The sequence below is a fragment of the Ceratotherium simum genome, chromosome 17, assembly GCF_057802395.1.
Source record: "Ceratotherium simum simum isolate JZ-2026a chromosome 17, ASM5780239v1, whole genome shotgun sequence".
In the NCBI taxonomy this organism is placed as follows: domain Eukaryota; kingdom Metazoa; phylum Chordata; class Mammalia; order Perissodactyla; family Rhinocerotidae; genus Ceratotherium; species Ceratotherium simum.
Window position 1 is genome coordinate 57,185,835 of NC_141916.1, and position 25,588 is coordinate 57,211,422.

Here is a 25,588-nt window from a genome sequence, read left to right on the forward strand (position 1 = left end):
GAGACCGAGGGAGCGGGGAGAGGAGGCCACGGGCAGACGGGGAGGTTTGTAAGCCGCCCGGACCCCCAGTCCATCCCCCCTCCTCGCGAGGATCCCCCAGGCAACCTCACAGCTGCCCCTAACTCCCACTTAATTCGCTCTGTGTGCTCTGAATCGAAGAAAGGCAAACTCCCAGACAAAGACGCGGCCTGCACAGGCCGTCTGGGCGAGGCCGGCGCGCCAGGCTGGGAGAGCGCGGAGCCTGAGAATTGGAGGGGCGAGGAGGGAGGGTGGGCGGCCGGAGAAGGGGGCGGGGCGGAGGGCCGGGCGGCAGGAAGTGCCCGCGGGCGCGGGACTGGGTGCAGTCCAGCTTGCTCTGGCAGCCCGCACCCTGACCCCCTCCAGGTGGGAGGGCAGAGCGCGCCGTGCTGCGGGCAGTGGGCGGCCGGGCGGGCCTGCCAGCTGCCGCTCCGCCTCCCAGCCTCCGGTCCCCTCGCTGCGTCCGGAGCGCCGCGGCCCACGGCCGGGTAAGTAGGGGGGCGCGGAGAGCGCTCCAGGTCCGGGGGGCGCGGGAAGGAGGGGGTCCCAGCGAGGCGGGCTCTGTCGCGGCTTCCCCACCTCCCGTACCGCCCCCGCCCCCTCGTTTCCCTGAGCTGAGGGTGGTGGGGCCCTAGCGGACAGGGGCGAGCTGCCTCTGGATGAGGAGCGGGGCAGGAATCCTCCAGACACTCAGGATGGATGTGTGCCGGATGGAAGTCTGTATGGGGTCCGCGGCGTTTGTGTCCATAACCAGATCCCGATTTCCGCACTTGAGTGCTGGGACAGAGCTCTGGGCCTCTGAGTGTCTTGTGCAGTCCAGCGTGCTCTGTGCATGTTTGTCCCTCTCCAAAATGTCATTCTCTTTGTCCACTCTGAATTCCAGTAGCTGGCTCTTACGCATAAGCCCGAGGCGACAGGTCCAGAGCGATCCTGGCTAGAATTGTGCACTCCTTGGCTCCCTACCCCCTGCAAAACAGGGTTTGCTAAATGCTGGCAGCTGGTGTGTCTCATGCATGAATAGGACTGTTCTCAGCCGGTCTATCTGCCTGTGCAGGGTTGTCCACGAGTCCCATGGGCACATCTGTGTGTTTGTGGGAACATAGCTCTGCAGGCCCTGTCACCTGTGTTGGCCTGCCCATTCTCGCAGGTGCAGCTGGCTGGTTCAGTATGGAAAGAAGGAAGGTGTGGCAGTTTCTAAGGTGTATTGTTTTCACTGGCGATGTTTACAGTGTTCACATGCATGAATGTGCTGGAATATGAAAGGGAGGAGGGCTCAGTTGGGTTGGGCAGGAGAGCATCTCAGCTTGGGTCTGAGTTGCTGAGTGTGCAGGAACCTCTACAGAGATCTCCAGCACACGGCACACAGTGTGAGGCAGGGGTGCCGTAGAGAGAAGAGGCAGCTTCTGGACAAACTCCTAGGACACTCTTGGGCATAGGATGTGGGTGGAAGGGTGGGGGAGAGAATGAGGGTGGTATTAGGTCAGGTGGATAGTGTGTGTTTAATTTGTGGGCAGCTGGATTATGGTGGAAAGAAGCTGCAGTTGGAGTCTGGAGACCTGAGTTGGAATCGGGACTTAGTGGTTGTTGCTGTGTCAGTAGCAGTGTTCCCAGCACAGGTCACTCTGGGGCTCAGTTGCTTTGTATACAAAATGGGACTAATGATGGCTGTCCTGCCTACCTCATGAGGTGGCTGGAGGCTCAAATTGGCTAATGCCTGGGGAAGTGCTTTGACAGCAGTAAGAGCAAAGGGCAGATGCTGGGCCTGCAGTGCCCAGTCGGAGGTTTGGGGAACACTTGGGGGCCTGGAGCCGTTTTGTTTGTGGGAGTAGAGGGAGCCATTTGCATGCTGCTTCCGTGATAGTCAGCATATTAGGAGTGTCTGCCTGGAGCCCGGCTTTGGACTCCTGGTGTGTGAGATGTGTAAGGCCTGTGTGGTGCCGCAGTTTTTGTGTGAACACCTTCTGCAACATGAGAGGAAACCTGGCGTGGCTGGTCTTTAAATCGTAGCCCTGGAGCAGCTTGGCTTTCCAGAGAGCCTTCCTCCAGGTGAGCCAGGGGGCTTTATACCCGCCATCTTGCTGTCATCTTCACGCCACCAGCGGAAGCAGTAGGAGCACTTTCCACTGCTTGCGGCCAGGGAGATTGGAGAGGAGGAAGCTTTCCCAGCCGAGGTCACAGGTCACGGGTCTGGATGTCAACTCTAGGGTGCTGTCTTCTGGGTTGCAGAGCCCCCAGGCCGTGATGGCTGAGGAGGGCAAGGAGGGTGTCAAGAGTCGTGACAGCCAGCCTGAACACCAGGGCGTGGTTGGTGGTGGGTGGGCCCTTGGATGTCGCCTGTCACCGAGCCTTGTTTGCATGTAGTAAACACTGTGAAAGGAAAGAGCCCTGGCCAGGGAGCCTGGAAACCTTGGGTCAAGCATCAGCTTGGCTTCCTACCCGCTGTGTGACCTGGAAAAAGTTGTTTCACCTCTTTGGGTCTACTTTCTCATTGGTCAAAATCAGGGCATCAGGGCATCTTTCCAGATTATCGTTCTGCTCTGAGCTCATGTTTCACCTCCTCAGAGAGGCCTTTCCAGATCCCTATCTAAAGTAGCCCCTCCCGGCCACAGTCACATCTACCGCCCTGCTCTGACTCCTTCACAGCCCTCACACCGCCTGAACGTCTCCCTGCTCCGTCCGAGCACACTGGAGCTTCGGGACAGCAGGGCCTTCCCTTGTCCCGTGACCTGCTGGCTCACCAGCACCTGGGACATAGCAGGTGCTTAAGAAAGGCCGTGTTAGTGAGTGAGTGAAGAACTTCATAAGGGGGATGGCTGCCTCGTTTTCCCATCGTGCTCCCAGGAGCTTTTGAGGGAGGAGCAAGCCCATGGGCAGGGCCACAGGTCCCTCATATCAACAGCTTGGGGTTAACCTGAGTTATGGCTTGGCTTCCAGGTCAGATTTCCTTTGAAGAAAGGTCCCTCCCACTAAAATAAAACTAGAAAACCATTATGTCAGAAGACTCATAGGGGTCTTTTCAACTCCAAGTTGAAATAATAGTATGCAAGTAACTCACACTCGGCCCTCAAGAAGGACCAAAGGTAGTGATTCCAACACTCAAAGTGGTGATCCCACAAATCACTTTTGCTTGGCCATGGAATTCATCACATGCGTGTTTTTTTGCAACTGGTTTAATTTCCCGAATTTTTGGTCAAGGTTCATAAGAAACGATTTTGCACACCATACAACAACAAGGGGTATGGGGGAACTCTGAACTGTGTGTGACGAGCACCAGACCCAGGGCAGGGGTGGGGGGACGTTGAATATCTGCAAAGTGGACAGCCACATGCTGATATCTGAGAGCTGCCGCTTTAGGGCGACTGTGCCTGTCATCGTCCTCCCCCGGGGGTGTTTCCAGGCAGACTGCCCAGACGTGCCTGCTCCCTGGGAGAGGTCCACTTGGCGCCGCTGTTCTTGAGTCGGTTGTGGTGGAGAGGAGCCCATCTCTCAAGCGATTCCTGAGCCTAGAGGACGGCGACATGATGGCACATCCTGACCTCTGTTTACAGCAGCAGTGTCAGCTCCATGGAAAACATTCTTTCGTGTTGTCTCTTCCTGTAACTTCATTTGCACGTGGCATTGTGACTCCTCTGTGCCGGGGTTTTGGCGCATAATATATGTTTACCACCACCTTTACTAAACCCCATGGGAGTTTGTATACCACATGTAAGCTATAATCTATTCTATAATATACAAGATTATATATAATATACATTAATATATTAATAGTATGCCCACAATGGAGAAGGAGGGTTACTGGTTTCGCTGGGTTGTTTTAGGTGGTGGTTGAGGAGGGAGACTATGGAGAGAAGTGGAAAGAGGAGACGTGAGTACAGAACAGAACCCTCTGTTAATTCCTTTGGACCTTGGCCTTGCTTCTTGTACACGTCCCTGCTCTGGCTGACTCCTGTGGGTTCCCGAGTTGATAAGGTTTACACTTAGAAGACGGTGCACTGCAGAGCAGACAGAGTGGAGGGGAGAGTGAGGTGGGGAGGGCAGATCAATAGACACGGATTCCCCGAGTGCCTGCTGTGAGCCTGGACCCTCCAGGCCTGAGAAATATGTAGAGACCCCGCCCCTGGCTTACACACACCTAGCTGTTGAGGAGATTAAACTCGCTCCCAGGAAGAAAGGAGAAAACAGCAGAGTGCACACTGCGTGGCGTTCACCCGGGCCCCAGCTGGAGCTCAGGGAATGAAAGGGAAAAGGATGGGCCGCAGAGGGCAGAGAGCCCAGCCCTGGGGTCAGACGTCCAGCCTGGGATCTGGGATCTGCCCTGTCCTCCCCACGTGACCTCACTAAGCTTCAGTTTCCTCCTCTGTAAACCAAGGAAATGATCTCTAACTCCTAGCCTGGGTGCAGATGCCTGAATTCAGCCTGGAAAGCTCAACTTGGTAGAGGGGCACAGAGTACCCAGGCACCTGCTGACCACAGGGGAAAGGGTCTGTGGTGAGAAGGGGCCTGCCGGGTGGAGACTGCTGTGCAATTGCACAGGTCTAAACCCTGGCCTCCCTTGTCAGTGGTCGGGGCATGAGGCCTCCTGCTGGGCACGTCCTAGGCCAGCCAAGCACCCCTTTTCTCCTCTGGGTGCCTCTCCAACAGGGCCATTCCACCCCCACAGACGACTGTGGGGAGGAGGGCAGCTGTATCTCAACAGCTTCTCCTCTCGTTTGTCTTCACTGCCCCCTGTATAAGCATATGGCCCTTCTCAAGGCTTAAGGAGCTTTACTGTAAAATACCAAGAATTCAAGAACGAGGATGTTACCGAGGTTCAGGAAATGCTAAGGGAAATTGCCTGACGGTTCCCTGATCTGTTTGGAACTAGTAAACAGGCTTCCCTGACCCTCTTTGATGGTAGTGGGATAACCACAGTGGTTCCCACCTTTGTCCTGGTTTACCAAGTCTTCCTTTTTTTTTTTTAAACAGAGATTTCATGTTTTGAAAGATTTTTGTCAGCCAAACTTCAATATAGATGAATATTTGTTTCTCCATCTGAAAAAATTAATCAGAGACCATATAACTGATAGTGATTTCACCATCCGGTATCCACCTTTCTGTTTTATATCATTGACTTCTTTTTTTTTTTTTTTTGTGAGGAAGATCAGCCCTGAGCTAACATCCATACCAATCCTCTTCTTTTTGCTGAGGAAGACTGGCCCTGGGCTAACATCTATTGCAAATCTTTTTTTTTTTTTTTTTTTTTAGAGATTCAGATTCAGAGATCCAGATGGCACTCAGGAATTTGTGCTTTTTTTTTTTTTTTTGTGAGGAAGATCAGCCCTGAGCTAACATCTGCCAATCCTCCTCTTTTGCTGAGGAAGACTGGCGCTGGGCTAACATCCGGCCGATCTTCCTCCACTTTATGTGGGACGCCGCCACAGCATGGCCTGACACGCAGTGCACTGGTGCGCTCCGGGATCCGAACCCAGGCCACCAGCAGCGGAGCACGCGCACTTACCCGCTACACCACGGGGCCGGCCCTCTATTGCCAGTCTTCCTCCTTTTTTTTCCCCTTTTTCTCCCCAAAGCCCCAGTAGATAGTTGTATGTCATAGTTGCACATCCTTCTAGTTGCTGTATGTGGGACATGGCCTCAGCATGGCCCCACAAGCAGTGCCTCTGTGCGCGCCCGGGATCCGAATCCCGGACTGCCAGTAGCAGAGCGCGCACTCTTAACCACTAAGCCATGGGGCCGGCCCCCTCATTGACGTTTTTAAAAGATCAGTTTAGGTCATTTACTGACAGATTCTAGTGTGTTTAAAAGGCTCAGAAGAGAAAAGAACACAAGACAGGAGCGGGCTGGTGTTGTCAGTTTATCTGAGGTCTGGAACAGACTGCAAAGTTTTTTACAAAGCCTCACATATGCTGTGTGATCGTGCGGGTGTGGTGACATTCTGGGGCCTTTTGACAGGTAAAGATCCGAGTTTCTTGAAATATTGTAGAGATTTCTCTCTCAGAACCCCTTTTACAGACAAGTACTAGGCTTCTGACACTTGGAAAACAATGTCCTGTACCCTGGTTTCAGAATTATGTCCTCACCGTTACTTGAGGATAGAAGTCACGTTTGCTGACTTTTTATCCCTGGCAGCGCAGAGCTGAGCAAACAGCAGGAGCTTGGCGAATGTCCACTGAACAGATATTTCAGGGAGGAGCTCATCGGCCATCACCGAGACTGGCCTCAAGCAGAAGTCCCTCCACCAGGCTGGCTACATAATTTGTGGGACCCAGTGCAAAATGAAAATGTGAGCCCTGGTTCAAAAAACAGAAAAAAGTGTCATTAAAGGTACTAAATATAAAGTTTGTCCTTCCTTCCATGGTCTCTGTCTTGGCTCGTCATGATGGTTTTTGTTATTTAATGACACTCTCAGTAAAGAAAAATTAAAATTTTGAATTATTAGCATGAATTTTACCATTCATCTTTGTATTGTGCAATGCCAGTTTTAAATGGAAATAAACGAGCATTTACCTCGTGTATAGAATCCCCAGAATTATACAATTCATATTCCATAGCTCGTATTTTGGCCATACCAGAACAGAGGAAATGATGCCCAGAACTAAGTCAACTGGCTTTATCTCACTTCTTGGCACACGCACACTCTATCAACACGCTCTCCTTCGGGGTGATGGTAAAGGACGGACTGAAAGGAGAAGGAAGTGTGCACGACTCAGTCTTTTCTTCCTTCCTGTCACCATTTTCAGTGTAAGTGGTGACTAGTGCAGGAAGTAACACAAACAGGAAAGGACAAGATATTGTAGGGTTCCTTGGATACATTTCTTAGAATGCCTAGCAGCTCTCTTTCTGCATTTGAACCCAGCTCTTGTTCCCGCGGAGAGCCTGGCCTCCAGGGCTGTCAGCGCCTGCTTGCTCCCTCATAGACATAACACCTTACCTTGTACTCGCTTTGAGGCTCTCAGAGCTCCACAGGTTGAGGAGGCCCTGGAGTTCTGCGCTCGTGGGGCATCATGAACTCTAGATCAAAGGAGGCGGCGAGGAACCGTGGACACACATGCTCTGCCTATCTCCTCTGCTCACGTTCATGCCCGCCATCCCATGGGCCTTCACATACGGAACACACCTTCAAAGATAAAATTATGAAGAATTCCAAGATGCCTACAGCAGAGCATTAAACCAAATGCAGGATCCTTCTCAGCAAGGGGTGCTGTGGGACTGCACAGGTTGCTCGTCTGTGAAGCCAACCTGGGCCTCAACCCTTGACCTCCTGTTTTGGTCACATTTTTGGATAGTGGCCCAGTTAGGGCAGAACAAATCCTTTAAATGGGCGGGCCATTCAAATGCCTTTGGATTCCAATTAGTATTTATATCTTTGGAAAACGGCAGAGGCTTCCATTTCCTTATCCAGGTCTCCACCCTTCTGCATTAAATCACTTACATTTTTTAAAAGTCAGCTTAGGTAATTTACTGACAGATTGTAGAGTGTTTAAAAAGCTCCAAAGAAAAGAACAAAGGACGGGAGTGGAGGTGGGGATTGTCCATTTTGTCAGAGGTTTGGAACCCACTGAAAAGCAAAAAGCTTCTAGGAGCTCTGAGGGCTGTTCAAAGATACCCGCCAGCTGTTCTCTGCGTGATCACTTTTATACCAAAGCCAAGCAGAGAGTCTGGGATGGGGAAGGGAGTGGCTTAGTTACCAAGAGAGAGAGCACTCTTTGGGTCGGAGAGAAGAAAGGCCAAGGGAAGGGGCCTTGTGAAAGTGCCATGTGGCTCTACATTTGGTGTGCTTTTTGCACACACACAGGCTTAGGGGAGCCAGGCCTTCTAGAAGAAATGAACTCCTCTCTGTGGGGAGAGAGGGTGAGACAGGAAGTTAGGACTATAAGGACTGGGAGCGAATGAAATACTCGGAAGGCAGTTAACACTTTCTGAGAGCAATGAGCAGATAGCCAAGGGCTTTTAACTCAGCTGGAAACCCAGAGTTCCAAGCAAGTACGAGGAAGCGAGTACTACGACCTTGAACTGGAAAAGGAGGATAGAAAGAAGCCCCCTCCCTTCGTTTTAATGTAAAAAGGAGAACTGTTAGAAGAAGCAGTTATAAAAAACAGAGAAGCCACATTTGCAATGTACCTTTAATCCCTGGTCTACCTTGGTTTTAATTTATTGTATTGTAGGGGAAAGAGGGAGAATCTCCCTCCGCCCTTTCCCTTAAGGTTCTTATGGCTGGCCAAATAATTAACAAGACAGGTTAGCAGGAGAAAATAATACCAAGTTTAATAACATGTATACATGGGAGAAACTCGGAAATGAGCAACTCGTCCCTCTGTCTAAGCTGCTTGCTTAAGTATTGCAGCTAAAGGCCAGGAGCGTGTTGGGGGTGGGTAGTGGCCTGGGACTTCAGAGGGCAGGAGGACAATTCTTTTCGGGGTTATCTATAGATAATGTGGTCAGGGAGAGACAGAGTTTTTGATAAAAGAGGCTTGGTGCCTTTGCTATTGTAACCTCTATCCTACATTATCTTTACAGCCATCGTGATAGAAGATCTGTTCCAGGAAGGAGCCACCATGTCAAATTCTTTAGGCAGTTAGTGGGGGAGGTCAAATGTCCCTCAGAGAAAACAATCAAGGTAAAGAGATATATTTCAGGGTGGCCAAATCTTGATCTCCCACAGTATAAATAATGCTAATTGTGAGTAGCTATTTTCCTCATTAAATTTGATAGTTGCATGACTGGCTATTCTCCAAGGGTCTGCAAACTGGTTTTGTATGACCTGTGAGCTAAGATTGTATTTTTAAAAGGCTGAAACAAAGAAACAAACAACAAAGAAGAACGTGCAACAGAAACCATGTGGCCCGCAAAGCCTGAAATATTTACTGACTGGTCCTTTACAGAGACAGTTTGCTGAGCCCTAATCCATCAGGCATCAGCCTGTGACTATCAACACCTCGGGGACCCCACAGCACTGAACATGGGCACAGTGGCTAGAGGGAGGCTGAGCCTCTGAACCAGGGTCTCTCTGGGTGCCACCCTCTAAGATCCCGATTTAATTCACCTGGGGTGCAGCCTGGGAATCAGGATTGTTTTTAATTCCTCAGGTGGTTCTAGTGCAGCTAAGATTGAAAAGCACAGCCCTAAGGCGGTAGTTCTCAAAGTGAGGTCCAGGACCTACAGGGTCAATATTCCCCAGCGGGTTAGAAATGCAGAATCTGAGGCCCCACCCTGACCTGCTAACTTAGAAACTGGGGTGGGCCTAGCAATCTGTGTTGTAACAAGCGCTTCAGGGTTTGAGACCTCAAGGGGTTGCACCTCAAGTTTGAGAACACCGCTCCAAGGCTTGGTCTCTCAAACCTAAACCTGCTCCTTGAAGGCAAACGTCAGATGGGTTGGGTGGAGAGAGAGGAGGACAGGAGGAAGCTGGCAAGGGGAGGAGCAAGGCTTGGGGGGAGGCGGGGGGGAGGGGAACTCACTTTCCAGTCTAAGGCCAGAAATAACCGTTGTTGTTGTTTTACACACAACCTAGGCCCTGGGAGGTGAAGTGAGCTGCAGGAACCAGAACTTGGGACTAGAATCACACCACCAACAATAATGAACTCCTCCCTAATAAAAGTTGTCATTAATAATAATGTTAGCTTTGGGCTCTATTTTTCATCATTACGTATATATTTGTCTTTCAGTATATTAACTTACAGAAAGTACCCATTTGGTAAATGCAAGGATTTAAGCCCACTCTGAACTGTCTTGAAATAATTTAAATAAACATTGTATGTGCCTGGGAAGTAGGAAAGCTGTGTTGCTGACCTTCACCACATAACTGACAGGAAAATTCTATTCTCCCAGCCGCCCCCTCTAGGAACCACAGATTCCCACGGGGTACTTCACCCCTGTCGCCTGCCCTCCAACAATGTGGCATGTGGGGCATTTATAAGAATGTCATAGGATTGACGGCCTACTAGTGCCAGGCACTGTGTGAGGTTGTAACATACTTAATCTCCTACAATCATCACAGCCCTATAAAGTCAGTGCTATTATCCCCATTTTACAGTGGTGAATATTGAGGCACAGAGAGGTTAGAGAGCTTCCCAAAATCCCACAACTAACAAATAGCAGAACTGAGATTCAAACCCAGGGAGGTCAGGCCTCAAAATTGGTGGGGGTGGAGGTGGGGAAGCTTGCCCATGATCAGACATGATGTGGCATTTCAATAACTCTAAACTGGTTGAGCTTGAGAACATACGAAGCAATGATTCCCAGCTCTCCCAATTCTTGCCCTGTGTCCTGTGTGCCCTCTGTAGGGTGTGAGCCCACACTATCTGAAGGTTGGATTGCTGATGTGCCATCTTAGAAAGAATTCAAGCACCAGAGGCTCACAAGGCAACCAGAGATAAAGAGTCTATCCAAGTTGTCAAGAATGCAATTGCTACCCACAGAGCTGGCTGGGTCTTTAAATTCTTCCTTCCTCATTTTGGAAATTAGCAGACAGAGTGGTGTATAAATATTACATATTATCATCACCATCAATAACAATGAGGCATCCTTTTAGAGTCTTCACGTCTCCAAAGCACTGTAGGGTCGTTAGCTCCTGCTGTCTTGGTATTATTGGGCTCGGTTACAACCAGAGGCAGTGGGAGCTCAGAGGTCATGACCGTTGGCAGCACTGTGAGTCTGCAGTCTCCCCAAACCTGGAGCACTGGGCTGAGCACAGAGATACAGGTTTGAGTCCCAGCTCTCCTCAGACTTGCTCGGTGAGAATGGAGAAATGACATCCACCCTCGGGTCTCTGTGGCCAGCATATGGGAGTGGACTGATTTCTAATGTTCTTTCTCCATTTTCTAGTCCTGGGTCATGCTGGCAGCTTTCCAGAGCTTGGGGACAATGGGTAGTGGTGATCATGGTAATGATGTAATCAGTTAGGGAGCCAGTGTGGGCAGTGTCCAGGGAATTCTGATGCCAAGTCGCTTTCTATAACATCCTCTGTCTGCAACTCATGGAACTAAAGTTCTTTCTTTTTTGGAAAGAGTTAGGGTAACAGTGCAGGTTGTTGGTTAGTTGCCATGTGAGTGCATTATTTCTTTGCCCAGAAAAGTCAAGGATCTTTAAAAAGACAAGTATCTGTGTGCTTGGCTCTTCTGCAGGGAGAAGATTCTAATACTTTCCAAGGGGGTTTCTAAGTCCCTAGAAAATATGTTTTCACATATCTGAGATGAAGAAACATGGTTTATTTATCAGGGAGCTTAGCAGCTTCCAAACTCCCTTCAATAAATTACGTCATCTTCTGGACTTAAGACCTAACAGATTTACATCCAAGTCCCAAAGTGAAAATTAGAATTTAAATTTGGATGCATGAGTGTTCTTTCCCTTCCCTTTACACACACGTGCACAGATCTGTCAGTCGTGTGGTGGGGGGGGAGGCAAGCTGGACCTGGGTCTGGACACCCAGGATGCCTCTCCTGGCATCCCTGGGGCCCACTGGGTCTCTGAGCCTGTGCCTAAGACACACCCTTCTCTTGGGAATTGATAGTCCAGGCCCTATCTATACCTGCCTAAAAAAGGAATCCTCACCTTTTCATGGGGGGAGTCATAAACCTCTTTGGGGATCTGCTAAAACCTATGGAACCCAGCACATAAATGGTAAAACTGTTCATGCAGTGTCAGGGGCCTCCAGGTTAGAACTCCTGGAAGGAATGGTCTTTTCAGCTTATTGCTAAGCCCTGGTATCCTGCCCCCAAGACGAGACAGGTGCTGTTTTGAAAGCAAATAAACTGTACAAATCCTCCTCTCTGGGAAAGGAGATGAGTTTTCATTTCATTCAGGCACTTTTTTCCCTGCTGCCTGGAAGGGAGTGTCTATGCCTTTCTGATTCCAGTGAGCAGGTTGTGAATGTACTTAAGCACGAAGTAATGTGCACCATAATGAAGGTTTCTGCAGGAGCACCCCTCCTTCCACCCCGAGCCTCTCTCCTCCAGCCCAGCTGGTCCCTGCCAGAGCCACAGAGCATTCAAATACCCTCTTCTCCTTGATGGAGGCTGCTGCTGCTGCTGGTGTGATAGGGAGGGGGCAGGCTGCAGGGTCAACTGGTACTTACTGGCCTTCACAGTCACCCTCTCGGGGGTCCTTGCCTTTTTGTCCCCATAGGGCAGAGGAAGAAACAAGCTCATGTATGTTAGATGACCTACCCAAGGTCACACAGCTGGTAAGGGTGACATTCATTTTCCCTCCATGTGTGTGACAGCCCAAACCAGAGAACCAGGCTCATGGTTCCGTTCGCTCCCCAGCTCCCTCCTCCTAGACCAGGGATGGTAGAGGGGAGAAAGGCCCCCCTCCTCCCTGCACTCAGGATCATGCATAAGCCGCCCCACAAGGACCTCTTCCTGAAGCTTGTGGGTGTCCTGCAGGCTTAACCAGCATCCTTTCCAGCAGCTCTCAGAAGTTGTCAGGTCAAGCAAATAGTGGCTGCAGCTGTGGACCTGGAGAGGGGCTGCTCTGTGGAGTTTGCACTGAGCTGGGGAGCCACCCTGGGGAGGGGAGCAGTGTTGGTGGGGCCTCCATAGCTGAGGGCCTGGGTCCCCGGTCAAGCCCAGCGGTGAGTCCTTGTTGAGTCTGCGAGCTGGGGGCACTGTTGATTTGGGGCCCAGAGTGCCTCCCACATCCTCTAGACTCCTCTGAGGAGCCGTGTCTTACAGCCTTCCCTTCTCACATACATGGCAGTGAAGGCACACCCCGGCCCCTGAGAACAGATGCCCCGTGGGCCCCCAGCTCCAGGTGCAGGAGGTCCCCGGGGCCCTGCTCCTGCCTGGGTCACTGGGAGCCTGTGGGTGTTTGGGAGCTTTTCCCTGTGCTCTCAGGGTCGTGGTCAAGCAGCCCTCTGGCTTCCCTGGATTTCTGTAAGGCACTAGCGCCCCTGTTGGCTAGAGCACCCACGGGTGGATGGCGGGGTGACTGGGAAGCCATCCTGTAGATGCTTCCATCCCAACTCCAGACCCAGAGGAGAGGACATCACTGGCCGGCCTCCTCCCCTGGGCCTGTCTGCAGTTGGCAGCCTTGTTGCTTTGCCGTAGTCACCTGGCTCCAGACCCCGAGGACTGCGTGTAGCTTCAAAGACCCCACCCAGGCTCAGCTTCCCTGGCTGAGTATGGGATCCGGAAAGCTGTTGTAGGCAGTGTGTGTCCAAATGTGTTGGGGGCTGCCTTGGGGAGGGGAGAGGGAGCTGGGACCAGACCTCATATCCCGCTCTCTCTGGGGCCCTCGCTGAGGGCATAGAGCAGGGCTCAGCTGTGCCAGAAGCCTCCTGGGCAGAGGTGGTTCTCATCATCAGCTAGGAGCTGGACCCTAATCAGAGATGCCTGATGCAATGACAGAAACTGGAACGTGGCCCAGCCTTATGAAATGGCCTGGCAGGGACCAAACTAGGACATGTTCCTGGGAGGCAGGCACCAGGAGCCTAGGCAGGACATCTGCCAGACTGTCTTGAAGCCAGCAGAGGCTCCCCTAAAGCAGCACGGGGAGTGGAAGAGAGGGTGGCTTTGTATTTCAGACAAGGCTGCGTGTCCTGGGATAAGTTTCCTCATCTGTGAAGTGTGGCGCCTACCTCTTCATTATTGTGAGAACTACTAGAATAATTATATCATTATTATTATAATTATTCTCATCATTCGTGCAAGCTGCCAGTGAGCGAAGGCCTGGGAGACAGAAGCAGCGCTCCACGTGCTGATGTGCAGGGCCCTGCCATTCCCCAGGTGGGCTGGGGCCCACCTGCCCAGGGCAGACGCCATATTCAGAAAATGAGGTGAGGCTGTGGAAGACAGTCTGGCGGATCCTCAGCAAGTTAAACGTAGAGTTCCCATATGACCCAGCAGTTTCTAGGCATTACCCAGAGGAACTGAAAACAGGTGTCCAAACAAAATCTTGTGCATGAATGTTCATGGCAGCTCTGTTCACTAGAGCCAAAAGGTGGAAACAGCCCAGATGTCCGTCAGCAGGTGAGTGGATGAACAGAGGGTGGTACAGACTTACAGTGGACTATTATTGAGCCCTAACAGGAATGAAGTACTGAGACGTGCTAGAGTCCGAATGAACTTTGGAAAATTACGGTAAGTGAAAGATGCCAGACACAGAAAACCACATATTGTATGATTCCATTGATATGAAATATTCAGAATAGGCAAATCTGTAGAGACAGAAAGCGGATTAGTGGTTTCCAGGAGCTGAGGGGAGGGGGAGTGAGGAGTGACTGCTCAATGGGTACAGGGTTTCCATTTGGGGGGTGAAAAGTTCTGGAACTAGATAGTGGTGATGGTTGCACAACAGTGTGAATGTACTTAATGCCCCTGAATTGTACACTTTAAAATGGTTACAGTGGTAAATTTTATGTTATGTGTATTTTACCACAGTAAAAATAAGGGGAAAAAGTAAGGTGAGGTTGGGGCCAGGTGGGTGTCAGCAGAAGCCAAACCATCTATAAAATGAAGGGCTTCTCAGATGATCTTGGAGGTCATGTTCAGTTCTGAAAACATCTCGTGGGTCTGTAATCTGGTTCCAGCTCTCCCCTTGCTCATTTCAGTCATGGACAAGTGCGGGGCGACCGTGTGCAGGTGAGGAATAAGAGAGCCGATGCCTGCGTCTTGGTCTCACACAGTGCTAGAGCTGGGTTGCTCTGTGGCTCCAGCTTTAGGGTGAGTGGGGGAGGGGGAGACAGTGATCAGGTGAGGGGGCTTAGCACATCCCTTCAACTAGGGAAGCTATACTATCTGTTGTATAGGTTGAGGTTCTACATAAAAATTTACTTGAAAAAATGTACTGCTAGAACACCGACTTCCTCACTGTACATGTAAGGAAACTGAGGCCCAGAGACAGGCAGTGACTTGCCCAAGGTGCTGGCAAGTAAAGAGGGAAACCCTGAATTAGAACCCCAGACGCCGGGCCTCCGCCTGTCCCACCGTCTGCTGACACTTCTGTCAATACCTCACCCTGTCCACTGGCGGACTCCCTCAGCCTCACTTGGGCAGTTCCCCTTTCTTTGGGAATCATGGGAAGGACTGCCCTCAGTGCCTGTCCCTCTCCTGGGTTCCAGGAGCACACACTCTCCCCAACCCATTCCCCCTTATGCCGAGCACCAGCCTTCCCTGGGGTGATGACCAGGCAGCCCCCCTGGACAGGGCCTGGTGCACGTGTCTCCACGTGGTGATGAAAAGAGTAGCTCTTTCTTGGTGGAAATCATAGATCCATTCATTCAAGAAGATAGGGAAATTATAGTAGAGATCCATCTCTGAGTGTGGGAAAAATTATAGACTGTATTCTTCACTGTAATTAAGCTGGTTTTAGTGGGAGCAGTCAGTATGTTAGGCAATGCATTATTCTTTTTTAATGGTGTTTTTGAGACCCAGTGTGTCAAAATTAAAGCCCTATGCTCTTAGTTCAGAGAGGCGGGGATTTTTCTGGGTGCGTTGAGGGCTTCATCTCTCACGGTCAGCATCCTCTGCCCCCAGTTGGTGCACCCACGCATTGGGCAGCCTGGGCCAGCTGCTGTGGGCTGGCAGTGCACCAGGCTGGCCAGCCCTGGACTGTCCTAGACAACACGATTTCTGCCGTGGTCTTACAGAGCCACGGGAAATCCGTCAATCACATGCCTGGGTCTCCCTTCAGATACACAGGTTCCATGGGTGTTTTTAGAGTTCACTTAAATGAATGCTCATTCCCCACCCCCAGGCTCTGGTTTATAACCTGCTAAACCATTTGGGTTTTTTTAATTTAACCTCGTAAGTAGTGACTCTAATTCTTTCATTCCCTGGATCAGAAAGTCCAGTGGTGCTCCATTGCTTTCATAATAAAGTCCAAAATCTTGAGTGTGGCTTGTATAATCATGCACCGAACAATGACGTTTCAGTCAATGTCAGTCTACACATACAGCAGTGGTCCCATAAGATTAGTACCAGACAGCCTAGGTGTGTAGTAGGCTATACCATTAGGTTTGTGTAAGTACACGCTGTGATGTTCACACAATGTTGAAATAGCCTAACAATGCATTTCTCAGAACATGTCCTCGTCGCTAAGCGACAGATGGCTGTACCTGCTTTCTCACCTTCTTTGCCAAGTTCCCGCTCACCCTTGAACGCTCTCACCGGAAGTTCCCCTTCGGCACTACTGCATGCACTTTTCTCTGAACTTCACGCATTGTGTTGAAGTGACATTGATGTGTCTGTGTCGCCAGCTGGGAGCTCTTTGAGGTCAAGGACTGTTTCATTCCTTCTCTTCTCCTGAAACTCCAGCACATTATATGCCACAGAGTGAGACCTTGAACGTTCAGTGAATTAATAGATTTTAATTAGTTAATCTCCGAGGGGAAAACAGATACATGAACAAGCAAGCAGACCACTGCAAAAATAAATGAGGTGGGCCTACAGCAATAAGAGCAGAATGAGCGGATTCACGAGCGGTTCATTAAGGAGAGCTGCGGCAGGGGGACATCGTGGTGAAGTATTAAGTGTCGGGGTGGGAAGTAGTGACACTGAGAAAGAGGGAAGAGTTGAACATAATCCTGGAGGTTGTGCACTGGACAGCTAGATGGATGGGAGTGTCGCTGGGAACACAGCCTGGCTGGGCTGGTGGGGAAGGTTAGGGACCTGTAGCCACGTGAGTGAGCCTAGATCTCAGCAGGCCTTTGAGAGTCATCAGCTTGTTAGACGTAGACCGAGTCCAGCATGAATGAGGTTGAAAAAGGAGAGACAAGAGGCAAAGCACAAAGAATGGTCCCCACCTTACCCTGGAGGGAATGCCAGCCTTAAAGCAGTGAGCCCAGAAGAGGATCCAGTTGGTGGAATGAGAGAGAGAGGACAAAGTCTGAGACTTGGTAGCGTGATGTTCAGATCAATGCGAATTGGAGACACAGGAGAAGGATCAGGAGAGAGCTGGGCCGTGAAACCAGCTGTGGAGAGAGAGCTTCAAAAGGAAGGTGCAATCAGTGGTTTCAAATTCAGCAGAGGTGAAGCGGGATGAGGTTTGAAAAACCGCCTTATGCTTTGCCAATTAGAGATGACTTTGGATGAGAGGCATGGTGGAGGAGGCCAGACCGTGGTGGGCCACAGATGACTACACAAGGAAGTGAAGCTTCAGACCATGGTGGCGAAGAGGAGGAGGAGGATCTGGCAATAACTTGAGAGGGAGACAGGATCCGGGGAAATGTGGGGGACTTGGGAGACAGTATGCATTGCAATTAGATGGAGCTTGGGAATCTTACACCTGAGATGGTATCCTGGCTCTGTACTAGTCGGTTTAGGGACTAATTTGTTGCTTCTAGAGATGGAGCTAGAGTAGGATTTTTTTTTCTTTTTTTTTTTAAGTGAGACATTATACAGAGAAGACTCTGACTCCTGGAGATATGATTCAGTTAGAGACAAGTCTGAGCTGCGGTATTACAGATGCAACAGGACAGTGGCTAAAGAACAAAGAAGTTTCTTTTTCTCACATGTAACAGTCCAGGGTAGGCAAGTTGTTCTGCTCCAGGAAGTCGCACAGGGATCCAGTTTCCTGCCATCTTGTTTCTCTACCATCCCCAACGGCAGTGTGGTCTCAGAGTGTGGTCCCCAGACCAGCAGCATCAGTGTCCCCTGGAAACTTGTTGGAAATGCAAATTCTCAGGCACCACCCAGACCTAGTGAATCAGAATCTCTGGAGGTGGAGCCCAGCTACCTGTGTTGTAAAAGCCCTCCAGGTGATTCTAATGTGCCCCAAAGTTAGAGAACCATTGCTCTGAGGTGCCTTCCTTGTCTGCATGGGTGAAGCTAGATTTCGGGCACATCTCTGGTCCAGCTCTTGGGAAAGGGAAAGATTGTGGAGATGTGCAGGAGCAACATTTTAAGATCCAAGCCTGGAAGTGGCACTTCCACTCACACTCCATTGTCAAGAACTATTACACAGCCAGATCTAGACTCTTAGAGGGTTGGGAAGTGTAGCCACTAGTTAGGTGGCCAGGTACCCAGCTACAATTCCATTATAGTGGAAGGAGGGGAAAACAACTTTTGGTAGACCACTAGCAGTCTTGGCTGCATTATGAATCAAACTTAAGAACATTTTAGCTCACCTCTCATCCTCTAGAAGAAAGGGGAGGATATCTACCTGTAGGTCATAGTCAAGGCTCATGTGTTTACCAAGATCCATGCCGGGGGTTTCGTCAGGTGCACAGCCCCTAAAGGTCTGCCCCCCTCACTGGGCTTGGGCAGCCCAACCCTTAAACACCTGCCTTACCTGCTCACCCACTGTATGTTGTGCTGCCCAGTTCCTGCTTGGCAACTTCCAATAAAAGTCAGGATTTCACCCAGCCGGCCCCATCAGAAGGAGGGCACCCAGGGTGGGCAGGGGAGGATGGGTGATAAGGGTTCTGGTTTACTGGAAAGGAGAGAGGGAAGGAAGATAAGCAGCTTGTTCAATGAGCAGCTATGCACACCGCGTAGACTGTGCCCTGCACAATTCCAGGGGCAACCACTTACATGGACTCTGAGGTGTTCAGCTCCGCCAGGAGCTGGGTGATGTGGCCGCCTTGTATGTCTCATCCCCACATCCTGACCCTCTGCTGGACCTGACAGCCTGCTGCCGCTGCTCCTTGCCTAATCTGAATGGGCCACCTCTGGAACCTCCATCCTCACTACGAGAGGCTTCTCAGGAGGTGACTCAGTGCTCCAGGGACCAAGCCTGGACAGAGAAATCCACTCTGGTTGGAGGCGATTTTTCTCTCCTTAAAGCCTGCTAAGAGCCCAGACCTGAGAGGCCTTGACTTTGACTCAGCGACACTGCGGTTGATTCCTGCTCTGCCAGAGGAGCCCCAGCCTCCTCCTCTGTAGAGTGGAGGTGATAGCACCTGCCTCCTCAGTCACTGAGACAATTAGTTGAGACCCAGCCCAGGTGAGGGCCCACCACTCTTCACTGGCGGAAGCTGCAGGGCTGGGGTTTCAGCTGGAGAGTCTGGGGGAGGCGCTGGGGGCCAGAGGAGGTTTCTCAGGGCCCTAAAACACCTCATCTCCTTGACTAGGAAGGCATGCATTTCTGGAACAGAGGCAGAATGACCTGCCTCCGGCGTTTGTTTATTTAACGAGCCACTTTCAGGTCCAGCTCACGAACACACTTGTCTCTAGGAGCTCTGTCGCCCACGACGCTGAGCCTTCTGCAGGAGGAGGGGAAGGAAGCACTTGTGATTGTCGGCGCTGAAATCCCACTGGGGTGGCCTTCAGGGCTCTGGGCTTTCCCAGCCTCTGCTGAGCAGCCATCTTTAAGGGCTGGAGCAAAGGCAAGGAGAAGAGGTGTGGGGTTGGGAGAAGGGCTGCCTTAAGGTCCATTTCCATAGCTGTCAGAGCTGCCCCTCCTGCTGCGCGTTCTTCTGAGGGCTGCTGCCTCCGGGAAGCACCTGACTGTCCCCCGCGTGTCTCCCACCAGTGAAACTGTCCTACCCCCATTTGTGCCTCGTTTGGATCATTTCCTAAAGGATTTTCTCCTTTGACGTATCATGGATGTAGGTCTGTTCTTCTCACCTGAGGCTGGAATTGAAAGATGAGGGAGGGCCGGCCCCGTGACTTAGCGGTTAAGTGCACGCGCTCCGCTGTTGGCGGCCCAGGTTCGGATCCCGGCGTGCACCGACACACCGCTTCTCCGGCCATGCTGAGGCCGCGTCCCACATACAGCAACTAGAAGGATGTGCAGCTATGACATGACTATCTACTGGGGCTTTAGGGGAAAAAAATAAATAAAATTATAAAAAAAAAAAAAAGAAAGATGAGGGAAAAGAGGACCATGCGGAGAGGACAGAGAAAGGTCTGGGGAGAAAAAGACAAGAGAAACCCTGGGCTGGCGTGTGCAGGTCTTCCCGGGAGGCCCTGGTGGGAGAGCTGCTGACACCTGTGCTAAAACTGTCCACACAGAAATGTCCTCCACACTTACATGGGCTCAGGCTGTAGAAGGGATGGTGGGCATTTTTCTTCTCTCCTTTCCATCTTCTTTGACTTAGGTGTCCTGGGGAACTGGGTGAGAAACACCTATATAACTCTTCAAGAGTGCAGGACCTTCCACATGGCCCTTCACTGCATTTGTTCATCCGTTCATTCATTCGTTCAACACCCAGGGACACCCGTGTGTCAGGTGCCATGGTGGATGTTCAGGATACAGAACCAAGCTCAGATTTTAGCAAATAATGTAGTTAAGGGAGATGCCTACAGTACACACAGTTCTTACAAATTCTCCATCCCCTTTGATCCTCACGACCCTCCCTGCCAGGGAGACATATTAAGAGGGTTGGTGACCCTGGGTGTCAGAGCAGGAAGTGGGTTGGAGAAACCTAGAGCATGTGGAGGGGATGGGGCAGAAAGATTCCGAGGCTCGAGGAATATTGAGTATTGTTGACAGGCGATATAAGATAGTGGTGAAGAGCCAGGATTGAACATCCAAACCAGAATATTTTTTTAGTGATAAAGGGCACTACTAATGATCATGCCAAGACAATAGGTATAAACCAGGATTGTCGGCAAATTGGAACATCTGGTCCCCCTGCAAGGGGTCCACTTTGAAGCCAGGCTGCCTGACTCCTGCTAATTAACAGCGTGGCCCAGACAAGCTCTATACCCTCTGTCTCCCTTTCCTCATCCCACCCTCATAGCGTGGGGGTGATGCTCATGACTACTCATGTGGTTATTGTGAGGATTAGAAGAGGTGATACCTACAAAATGCTTATAAACACACCCGTTGCATGATACATGATCAATAAATATTAGCCATTGTTATTACTAGGCACATGATCATAATCACAGAGCCGTAGGTGATGCATAAATGGTGAAAAATGACAGGCCCACAGTAAGTCCTGGAATGGAGCCACATCTTTACCCATCCCAGTAAGGAGGATGGAGTCATTCCAGTTATAGGTGAGAGAAACTGAGGCCCAAAGTCACAGAGAAAATTATAAACAGCAGTGGGACCAGAACCCAGGTCCGGGTGCAAGCCCAGTCCCCCCTAAGTCACAGGCGGGGGGGGTGTGGCTGGTGAGAGGAGGGAATGGGTAGGGGTGGCATCGTCACCTTCTTGGCTCCACGACCTCATTAGTCCGCCCACAGGCCCCCAGCTGCAGCCCTGCCTTGAGCACTGTCTCCCTCCCACCGAGGGTGCTCCTTTTACAGCACCTTCCCTGCTGTGCTGAGAACAGAGATGAGGTGCTTAAAGTTCACGTGACCCTTGCCTTTTCCCCCTTCTTTTAAAATGAATTTCCTGTCTGAACCAATCTCCTTTGTAAGATCATGATTTTCCACAGGTCTGTTCTTCCGGGTCACCTGGGGACAGGGTCTTCTGCCTCGCCATGTAGGTGGAGCCCACTAGCGGGCGGGTGGGCTTGGGTGCAGAGGCCACAAGCCTGGACCCAGCTATCAGGTACACGGCCTCTGGCTGATGTGTTCTTAGAGTTACCCAGACGTTGTCCTTCATTCGAGACGCTCTTAGGGAGTCAGCTATAATAATTCCTTTACCCTTGTATGGCCCTTGGGCTGAAAATTACAGTACACATGGTTCTTGCAAATTCTCCACCCCATTTGATCCTCATGACCACCCTGCCAGAGAGACACAAAGCCAGACCAGCCTCAGCCCCACTTCACAGAGGAGGACACTGAGGCTTGAGATGCCACGTGGCTGCCCAGGGTCACACTGCTGTAGGTGACAGCTGGTGTTCACACCCAGGTCCTCTAACCTGCTGACTAGGACGGCTTTTGTTTGCTCATGATTCTTGTCATTAAGCACAAGGAGGTCTTCATTTCATGGGTCAGACTGCAATGAAAAATAAAAGGATTCAGGGGCCGGCCCCGTGGCATAGCGGTTAAGTTCGAGAATTCCGCTTCAGGAGCCCAGGGTTCGCTGGTTTGGATCCTGGGCGCGGACCTACTCACCACTCACGGAGCCATGCTGAGGCAGCGTCCCACGTAGAAGAGCTACAACTCTACAACTATGGTACACAATTATGTACTAGGGCTTTGGGGAGAAAAAAAAGAGGAAGATTGGCAACAGATGTTGGCAACAGATGGCATAGGGCCAATCTTCAAAAAAATGAAAGGACACGGGAAAAACACAGCAGAGGGTGATCCCCGTCTGCAAGCAGACCCTCTGAAGACTCTGTGTCTGTATAAATGTAGGGAACTGGGGAGAAGCCCAGCCGCTTGCCTAAGGTTGTGAGTGGAGCCCTGACTAATCCGTGTAGTGCACATTGGCACTTGCGATGAGGTGAAAAATAGTCATGTGCTTAGGAAAACATGTCTTTCAGGGCACAGGGACTAAGAATTCTCAGTGCTAGGATTTTAATTCACGTTCCACCCATGGCACCGTCCTCATGATGCTATGGTTAGCAAGGGAACCCTAAGGTTGGTCCAGAAGAGTTGCCTGCATTCATTTGCCTGCGCACACCCAAAATGATGATACATAGGAAAAAGCCGGTGGTCGCCACAGGCCCCAGGCCAGCGCATGTGTCACTGCAACTCTAGCAGCTGCTGGGTCCCCGGCCTCGATGGCAAGGACACAGAGAACCAGGGAGAAGAGTGTGGTCTCCCCAGAGAGTCCCCAATCAGTTGGTATCTTGGTGGTGAAGGCACCATGGTACCCTGACCCATGACCCTGCCAGGACCACAGAACACTGGCCTGGCCGCCTCCTGCAGCCCCCGACTGGGGCCTCTGCCCAGGGAAGGTGCCCTCATTCTAGGCCACCAAGCTGTAAGAAGTCCAAGAAGCCAAAACTAGAGCTGCCCAAAGAAAAGTAAGGCATGTGTACCTGCTCTGTCCGTATCTCTCCACTGTCTGGTTCTGTGCCTTGGTTTCCTCTCCTGCAAAAGGGTCATAATCCCCTCGTGGAATCATTTTAAGTATTACATGAATTACATGTACAGCCCTTAGCTCGGTGCCTAGCATGTCGTTAGTATTTAGTAAATGTTTGTTACTATTGTCATTATCATGATGTCAGCCAATCAGAATCTTATTGGTGGCCATGGAGACAAGAGACCAAGTCCCTGCCCTGCGGCTAATCTGCAGTGTGACTCTGGCCACAGTGTGGTCCCCCACCCACCCCGGGGCTAGCTTCCTCACTCTCAGAGGGACTGACTGAGCGAGCATGCCTTGGCTCCTTCCGACTGTCCCCTTAGAGGGCCTGAGGAAGCCCCACGTTTCTGACGGCTTCAGAGGGGCTGTCCACCTGCCAGGAACGGATCAGGCGAGTGGAAATGAGATAAGAGGGAGACAGGACAGAGAAGGACGAGGCTGTCTGCACAGGAAGGACACACCATGCGGGACTGCAGCGAGGTTTCGTCAGAAGCCTGCATTAAGTTATAAATTAAACCACTCAGACTGAAGTTGCCTGTCCAGCTGTTGGACCATAGTGCAGGCGTGGCCTCTTGCTGGCCCAGAACTGGGAGGTGGAAATTGGCACTTATTTCACTGAAGGAGTGGGGCTGGGTGGGGTCCCGTTTTTCCATAGCAAACGCACGCTGGTTTAGTTTTTATTTTAGGATCACCAAGCTCCCCAGGAGCCCCTCCCCCGCCCTGGTGTGGGGTGCTCTCCCCCTAGGGAATGGAGAGTCGGGGCACCCCGACCTGAGCTCTTGCTGGTGGGAGCAGACAGAGAATAAGAGGTTGGTGAGATCCCAGGAGTCGAGTGTGGGGAAGGGGAGGAGCCACAACTAAGTGCGGCCAGCCCCCAACCTGATTTTCTAGCCTTTTCTGCAGCCCAGACCACCGTGCCTGGTCTCTGCTCACACTGTCCCCTCTGCCTGAGCAGCCTTGCCTCCTTTTCTGCCTGCAGACACCCTGCCTGGCCTCAAGGACCAGATTAAATGCCCCTCTCCCCACTGTCCCAATCTAGCAGAATTAATGCCACTTTCTCTGTGCTGCTGTCAGGGTTTGGAGGTTACGTATATGCCTGGACCCCACCGCCGTGGTTATTGTGAGCTCCTTAGGGACTAACTGCAGAGGGTCTAAGTGCAGCCCCTGCACGGAGTGGGGACTCGTGCCTGTTTGTGGAGTGAGTGAAGGACGCCCCCGGGCTGACAGGGCCTCCTGTTTTGGTGCAGCTCATACAGTAGCTCCCCAGCACTCCCCCTGCTGCCCATCCCATCACATTACAGGACTCAGCTCTGCCCCCACCCCACCGCCCAGCCTGGTCTACTCTGCTCCTGGGCACCTGCCCTGGCCGAACCTCGCCCTGCTCACCGGCGGTTCCCACCTCTGGCCAGCCAGCTGGCCTTTCTACAGGTCCTTCATCTTCTCTGCACTTTGAGACTCATTCACCTAGGGGATAGCGGGCAGTAGGAGGGACAATAATCCCCCAGTCTCACGGCCCATGACTTTACATCTGGTCTGACGACAGTCCCCCAAATCCAACTTCACCATCACGGCGTTTGCGGTGGCTTTTCTGAGATGTCTTGTGGGTGGGTCCTGACCGAGCCATCAGCAGCCCCTGAATCCCAGCTTTGTCTGCAGGCAGAGCCTCGGCTGGAGGGCAGGCGCCCTCAGGCTGCATTTCCAGGCTGTCTGGGGAATCTCTGATGTCTCAACGGGCGCTGCCTCCTTGTGTGAGGGGACATGCCCACCCTGGTGCTCCCCCTGCCCCGCTCCACTCAGTTACGTCTGTTCAGGTGCAAAGGATAATTACAGTGCGGGGTCACAGACTCTCAGAACTGGAGGGGCTTTGATGAACACTGATTCAGAGTGAGCTTCCGAGGTCAGCGGGGGCAGCAGTGTCTGGGAGGAGGGTGATCAGCCATCCCAGTTCACCTGGGGCTGTCCAGCGTCAGCATTGAAAGTCTAGTGTTCTGAGAAATCCCGCAGTCCTGGGCAAATCGGGTCGTGCACCACCCTGCCAGGGAGCAAATTCTCCTGGATCCCACCCCAAACCTAATAAGTCAGAAACCTGGGGGGTGCAGCTGACAATCTGTGTTTTAACAAGCCCTCCAGATAATTCTGATGCTTGCTCAAGAGAACCACCGGCCCGCCCAATAGCTGGGGAAACAGACGCCCAGAGAAGGGGAGAACTTGCCTGAGCCCAGGCAGCAGTGAAGCAGCAGAGCCGGACCAGCGTCCTGTCTCCCCCACGCAGACGGCAGCCAGTGTGGTCAGCAGACTCAGAGCAGGTGCCCCAGAGTCGAATCAGCCAGCCTATTAGAAGGAAAAAGGTACCAAAAGGACCCAAACCAACTGCTGTCGTCAGTGGGCACCGCAGTCAGGCAGGGAAAGGGGGACAGCCACCATCGGACAGGATGGGCTCCTGTGAGCCTGGCATTTGGACCGGCAGGCAAGCTGGTACTTCAGGGTCCGGGCACAGCCCCAGCAGAGGCCCAGAGGAGGGGAGGGTGCAGCCGGTCTTTTCAGAGGCCAAGGAAGAGGTCAGCTCGGTGGAAGCGGGGGTCGAGAAGACACAGCCACCTCTTCTTTTATTCACACGCTTGTCCAAAACCCGGGAACAAATGTTGACTCCCACCCCTAGGGGAGGGGTCTCTGTCTTGTCTGCCCCCCCAACCCCTGTCTATTTGTGCCACTTGGGGACACTTCCTCCCATTGGTTCAGGAAATCCAACTCCCCATCCTCTGGA

At 51.6% G+C, this 25,588-nt stretch overlaps 1 protein-coding gene across 1 annotated transcript in view; it reads left to right on the plus strand.

The window, feature by feature from the left end:
* The first annotated feature begins 396 nt into the window (after positions 1-396).
* The window catches only part of TSPAN11 (tetraspanin 11), a 76,217-nt gene continuing 51,025 nt past the window's right edge, over positions 397-25,588 (plus strand). Inside the window, exon 1 of the mRNA XM_004438757.3 lies at positions 397-506. The gene's annotated coding sequence lies outside the window, so the exon portion shown is untranslated. The remainder of the gene's footprint in view (positions 507-25,588) is intronic.